We start from the raw sequence: 6,396 nt of genomic DNA, 5'->3' as shown, positions 1-6,396 counted from the left end.
GACTCTGATTAAAGGAAGTGACTTGTTGCCGTGCATTGATGGAGGTGTACATTAATTTTCTGCCACTTCCTTGGCCCTCCTTTCTGTTCTGGAACATTATACTGTATTGCTGCTCTGTTGTTCATGAAGATAACCTTCACACATTGACTGAATAGATTTTTGTGTAAACATTGTTTTGGTTTTTTTTACTCAATGAAAAATCTCCATTACAATAGCTTTTTAGTCCAGGAATAGGTTTAATCTGTGTCTGGGAAACCGGCCCTATAGAAATAAGAGACAGGAAGGTGTTGTTGTCACCTGTAGATAATCTGGGGATTGGGTTTGCATTCTTTGGTGGGCGTAGAAGCAGGCTTCTGACCCTCCAGGAAGTACTCTATCTGGTCACGCATCTCTGTGTTCTAGAGAGGAGAGGGGTCAAAGGTCATTCAGAGAGAGAGGGACCTAACACAGGGACCCCTATCCCTCAAAAACACACACACACACACATACCACAACACAGATAGCTGTATGAGTACTGACCTCAGCTTCCAGAAAAGCCACCTTCTCCTCTAGATCCCTGATCACTCTCTCTCTCTCCTGGATTACTGTCCGTGAGTTCTGCAGCTGTAACACACACAAAACAAATACACTTAGATACTACAGAGGAAAACCAACATTCACTCTAACTTCCACAGAAGAGGATGCATCATCACTTTTTCATGATGAGTGTTCTGTTTCAGCAAACAGTTTAGCTTGGTTTACAGTAACTCCCCTACTGCCTTTACAAACCAAAGTAATTAGGAACCCTCTACTCCCTCCTTTTCAATATAATTTTCCCATTGATGGCTGCTACGCATGCAGGGTTTGTGTATGTGCGCTCCATGCACATCCATCTGTGTGTATCTGCCGCATGTGTGTACGTGCGTCCATGCGTCCATGTGTGTGTGTTCTCACCTGTTCGATCATGTGGCGGACCTTCCTCTGCTGGCTCTTCAGCATGTCGTCCAGGTGATGGATCTTCTCCTTCAGGACAGCCAGCTCCTTCTCCAACTCCTCAGTTCTGACGACACACACCACAACCCACTGGTTACATAAGCATAATTAACATAATATTTACACTATATATGAACTTGCCATATTTATGGGTCCAGTTTAAAGAGAGTATACAGTATCCTTTTTAGTATCTTGTATAAATATGGCAATTCATAAACAGTGTAGGCTATACAGTAGCAGTGTCTGCTCCTGAGGACTGTAATGTTTATATAGTATTTCATATACAACTCATGTAGAGTAGTATATGAGTTGTATATGAGATACTATGTGCAGACAATCTACGTTTCAGTTGTATGACTGATTTGTACTCTTTATGGCGACAGAGCCTCCTCACCTCTGCTTTTTCTCCTGCACCCCCTCCTTGGCTGCTCTCAGCTGCAGCAGTTCAGCCTCGCTGGCGGCCATTTTGCCCCTCAGGACAGCACCCTCCAGCTCCATGCCCCCCAGCAGCCTCTCCAACTCCTCCACCCTCTGACTTCGCTCCCCCGCCTCCCCCTCCACCCACTGCAGGTGCTTCGACTGCTCGTCCAGGCGCCGGCTGAACTCATCGCTTTCAGCCTGAAGGGGGAGCCAGAGAAGTAAAGTTCCCAATTACATCTAGTTACAGTAATGGTCAGAAAATAGCTCAAATGTGTTACATGATCAGTGGATATTCAATTGTGGACTGGGATGGCTTTAAAGCAATTGACGTGTAAATACTAATATCAATGATGGATAACTGAGCATTCAGTCTTTAGGGGTCAACAGTAATAATTCTAGGTCATTCTTATCAATCGTACTAGGTCATCTAATATTACGCAACACATATTCATCATGATGACACTGAAACTGACTCTGTCCTGAGATGACACTGGATAACTGTTGAACGAAGAACAGAACGATAGATGGAGAGGATGATAGAGAGAGCGGGATGAGGGAAAGAGAGGGACACAGATGAGACTGTAGATAAGAGTAAAAAAAGGAAGCGGCAGAAGAAACAGAAAGAAAGAAAAGGGGATGCATTAAAGTAAAGAGAGAATCTATCCATACTTGATTTGTTTGTTGAACACTGACCTGCATTCTGTCTCTCTCCTCCTGGTGTCTCTTCTCTGACTCCTTCAGCTGGGCATACAGGCGCTTGCTCAGCTCCCTTAACTTTGCACTGTCCTCTGAATTCTCCCTGACCTTTGAGAGAGAGACATAGATTAGGCTAAGTGCAAGCTCAATGAACTCGAACACAGAGTGAGTGCTAGCTGCTGACATGTTATTTGCATACCATTTCCGTATTTTCCTGAGGTAAAAGGCCACCTAAATTTGTTGTTGTGTCAGGTGAATGTCAGGTGTCTGGCAGCTAAACACACTGGTTTTTCAGTTAAAATAAATTAAATGTTGGATCAATTAAAAAGTACAATCGTTTGTGTTATTTGTTTAATCAGGTTAACTTTATCTATTATTCTGACTTTTAGGTCAAATCTATGCAGAAATACAGTAAAATGCTAAAGGGTTTACGAACGTTCTCTCACCACTGTAGGTAATGGCTGTCTGGTGTCTTTTTACAGGATGTTATGTTGTGATGCACTGAAATTGGTATGTTGTTAGTGTGTGTGTGTGTGTATGTGTGTGATCTATGTCACTATACTTTTAAAATGGAGACCAGCAGCCATTTTACAAAACAGAGGGATGTGGTTTGTGAAAATGTATGTTTTTTTAAAGTATTTTAGTTTGAATATAAATGTAATTTTCAGTTCATATTCATATCCCTATTCAAATCGTCTCCACAGTAGTTAAATACTTTCTTTCAATAAAGCACTAATGTGAAACTGATGCAAACAAAAAAAAAACATTTTAGAGAACAAAAGTTTGAGTTAATGTTGATATGCAAATAAGGTCTTACATTTGTTTCTGACTCAGTCCCAACAATTTTACCATTGGTGACAATTGCTGGGTTGGTAGGCTGGGTGACACTGACTCTGTAACCATTAGCTGGAAACTGAAGGAGAGAGCAGGGGTTAGTGGAGTTAGTCCAGCGTCGTCAGTATTTGTATCTATTTGTTTATATTTGAGTATTAGAAAGTATAAGAAAGATTGAATAGGTACAGTGCCTTCCGAAATTATAAATTTTTTTCCCACATTGTTGTGTTACAGCCGGAGTTTAAAATTGATTCAATTGAGATTTTGTGTCACTGGCCTACACACAATACCCCATAATGTCAAAGTGTAATTATGTTTTTAGAAATTTCTTCAAATTAATAAAACATGAAATGTCTTGTTATGGCAAGCCTAAATAAGGTCAGGAGTAAAAATGTGCTTAACAAGTCACATAATAAGTTGCATGGACTCCCTCTGTGTGTAATAATAGTGTTTAACATTATTTTTGAATAACTACCTCATCTCTGTACCCCACACATACAATTATCTGTTAGGTCCCTAAGTCGAGCGGTGAATTTCAAACACAGATTCAACCACAAAGACCAGGGAGGTTTGCCTCGCAAAGAACGGCACCTATTGGTAGATGGGTAAATATAATAAAAAGCGGACATTGAATATCCCTTTGAGCATGGTGAAGTTATTAATTACGCTTTGGATGGTGTATCAGTACACCCAGTCACTACAAAGATACATGCGCCCTTCCTAACTCAGTGGCTGGAGAGGAAGGAAACAGCTCAGGGATTTCACCATGAGGCCAATGGTGACTAAAACAATGACAGAGTTTAATGGCTGTGATAGGAGAAAACTGAGGATGGATCAACAACATTGTAGTTACTCCACAATACTAACCTAATTGACAGAGTGAAAAGAAGGAAGCCTGTACATAATACAAATATTCTAAAACATGTATCCTGTTTGCAACAAGGCACTAATGTACTCCTGCAAAAAATTTGGCAAAATGTTATATTTGGGGCAAATCCAATACAACATATTACTGAGTACCACTCTCCATATTTTCAAGCATAGTGGTGGCTGCATCATGTTATGGGTATGCTTGTAATCGTTAAGAACTGGGGAGTTTTTCAGAATAAAAAAATACATGGAATGGAGCTAAGCACAGGCATAATCCTAGAGAAAAACCTGCTTCAGTCTGCTTTCCACCAGACACTGGGAGATGAATTCACCTTTCAGCAGGACAATAACCTAAAACCCAAATATACACTGGAGTTGCTTACCAAGACAACATTGAATGTTCCTGAGTGTCCTGGTTACAGTTTTGAATTAAATTGGCTTGAAAATCTATGGAAAGACTTGAAAATGGCTGCCTAGCAATGATCAATAACCAACTTGACAGAGCTTGATGAATTTAAAAAAGAATAATATACAAATATTGTACAATCCAGGTGTGCAAGGCTCTTAGATACTTACCCAGAAAGACTCACAGCTGTAATTGCTGCCAAAGATGATTCTAACATGTATTGACTCAGGGGTGTGAAAACTTATGTAAATTAGATTGTTACGGATACAGGTATCCTGTATGTGTTTTTGTGTTTTTCCACTCCTTCTGCCTTAATCACAGGTGTCCTTTGTGTTCCTGATTGGAGGTCGTTGGTGTGTCTCACCTGTCAGTCATCAGTTCATCTGCTGATTGCTGAGGTGGACCAAGCAGTGACCACTTCTCCTGATTGCACCACCTGTTTCTGGTTTTCATACCTAATCACATCACACATCCCCTTGCTTTAAAAGCCAGTCAGCTGTGTGTTCTCACAGAGACTCTTTTTGTTTGTGAGTATGGATACTGTGGTGTCTTGTTTTTTGTGTACGCACGCATTTGCTGTTTACTCCATATGGTAACTATGTTGTTTGTTTGTTCCTGGGAAAAGGGAATTTTTAGCAAGTCACCCTTGGACATACACTACCCGTAGGAAAACGTTGTCTAAAAACAAGAGTTAGACCTGCGCGGACCACCAACTGTATTTTTGTGTCGTTAGTTGTAAGCTTAGCGGTTCTTGAGGCAGGCAAGATCAGTTTAGGGGTTTTTGACATTGTTTCATTCCTTGGGTCCTGCTCAGTCCCTTTTCCCCAAACCTTTACTGTGTGTTTATAATAAACGTTTGTGTTTGACAGTAGTTTTTTGGTTGTCGGTGTATTTTTTTGTTCTCACTGTTCCTTGGCAATATTCTAATTCGCATGAGTTATGTTACGGGTCTCTTCCATCCACCCTAGACTTTTAAAGCCACAGGGTTCATAACAGAGAATTCTGTATCTCATTTTCAATAAATTTGCAAACATTTTATAAAAACACGTTTTCACTTTGCCATTATGAGGTCTTATGTGTAGATGGGTGACAAAAAAATATATATTTAATTCATTTGGAATTCAGGCTGTAACACAACTGAATGTGGAATAATCAAGGGGTATGAATACCTTATGAAGGCACTGTACATTGTTATTATTCTGTCTGGTGGCCATCTGTTCCCTCAAGGTCTTCAGACAGTACCGAACCTAAAGAGAGAGACAACACATAACTCACTGTTTTTTCCCCCCGCTACACCAGCATACACACACACTAGAAGGACTTCACATCAATAACACACACCCTTCCTCTGTACACCCAACCCACCCATTAATTTCCCTGTCCTTCAACAGAACACCACCCACTGGGTAATGTTGAGTCATTCTCCCCTATTGCTGGTGCAGAGAACTAAATCAAGATGGCCACACTCACTGACCTCCTGTATCTGAGACACCTCGTCTGTCAGCATCTTGACACTGCTGGTGTTCTCCTTCTCTGTTTGTGGGACTCGAGGTACACCTGTACAACACAGCAGGGGTATTATGTTAGTCAAGGGCAGCTCTGTTATCACGCACACACACACCAATGCACACAGGCTTAAACTTGCTCATACACACCTTAATGACCTCTACTTTCTGTTTTCCGAAACTGGGATCAGATTTAGCCTCTGGCTGGTCTGGTATTCACTGTTTGACTGTGGCTGTGACTGTGAGAAATAGAGTAAGAATACAATACCATATCATCCTGATTAATATTTTGTAATAGTGAAAATAAGAAGTTGTAAAAAGAAAGATCAATGTACCTTGTCACTGAACTGTTCTAATGACTGTGTCAACTGGTTCTGTTCTTGTAAAGTGAGTCTGAGCAGCCTGCACCTGATCTGAAACCAGAGACGAGGACTAAGATGAGAAGGAAAAGGGGATGGGAAGACAAAGGAGGGGTGTAGAGAGAGAACAGGGCAACCGGTAAGTGAGAGTGACATGGTACAGAGGCAGGAGCAGTGGCCTATAAAACTGTCCATAGAGAAAGTGCTAATGGGCAAACAGTGCTGCTATCTACCCATCTATCCCTTTACACTTTCCAGACTGTCCAGATAAATCACTGACTGTTTCCAGTGGCATGTATTCATGGAAGCCAGGCTTCCTAAAAAAAAGTTTAAA

At 41.0% G+C, this 6,396-nt stretch overlaps 1 pseudogene across 1 annotated transcript; it reads right to left on the bottom strand.

Moving 5' to 3' along the window:
* Positions 1 to 5,847, bottom strand: LOC311122894 (myocardial zonula adherens protein-like; annotated as a pseudogene). The gene is made up of 8 exons (XR_014615262.1): positions 5,673 to 5,847; positions 5,368 to 5,445; positions 2,906 to 3,001; positions 2,086 to 2,196; positions 1,367 to 1,590; positions 934 to 1,039; positions 520 to 603; positions 1 to 398 (listed from the first exon to the last, which is right to left on the bottom strand). The product of XR_014615262.1 is annotated as a myocardial zonula adherens protein-like (transcript).
* Between the last annotated feature and the right edge of the window lie 549 nt (positions 5,848 to 6,396).

This window comes from Coregonus lavaretus, assembly GCF_964263955.1.
Source record: "Coregonus lavaretus genome assembly, chromosome: 3".
In the NCBI taxonomy this organism is placed as follows: domain Eukaryota; kingdom Metazoa; phylum Chordata; class Actinopteri; order Salmoniformes; family Salmonidae; genus Coregonus; species Coregonus lavaretus.
This window is presented reverse-complemented; position numbering and strand designations above follow the sequence as displayed.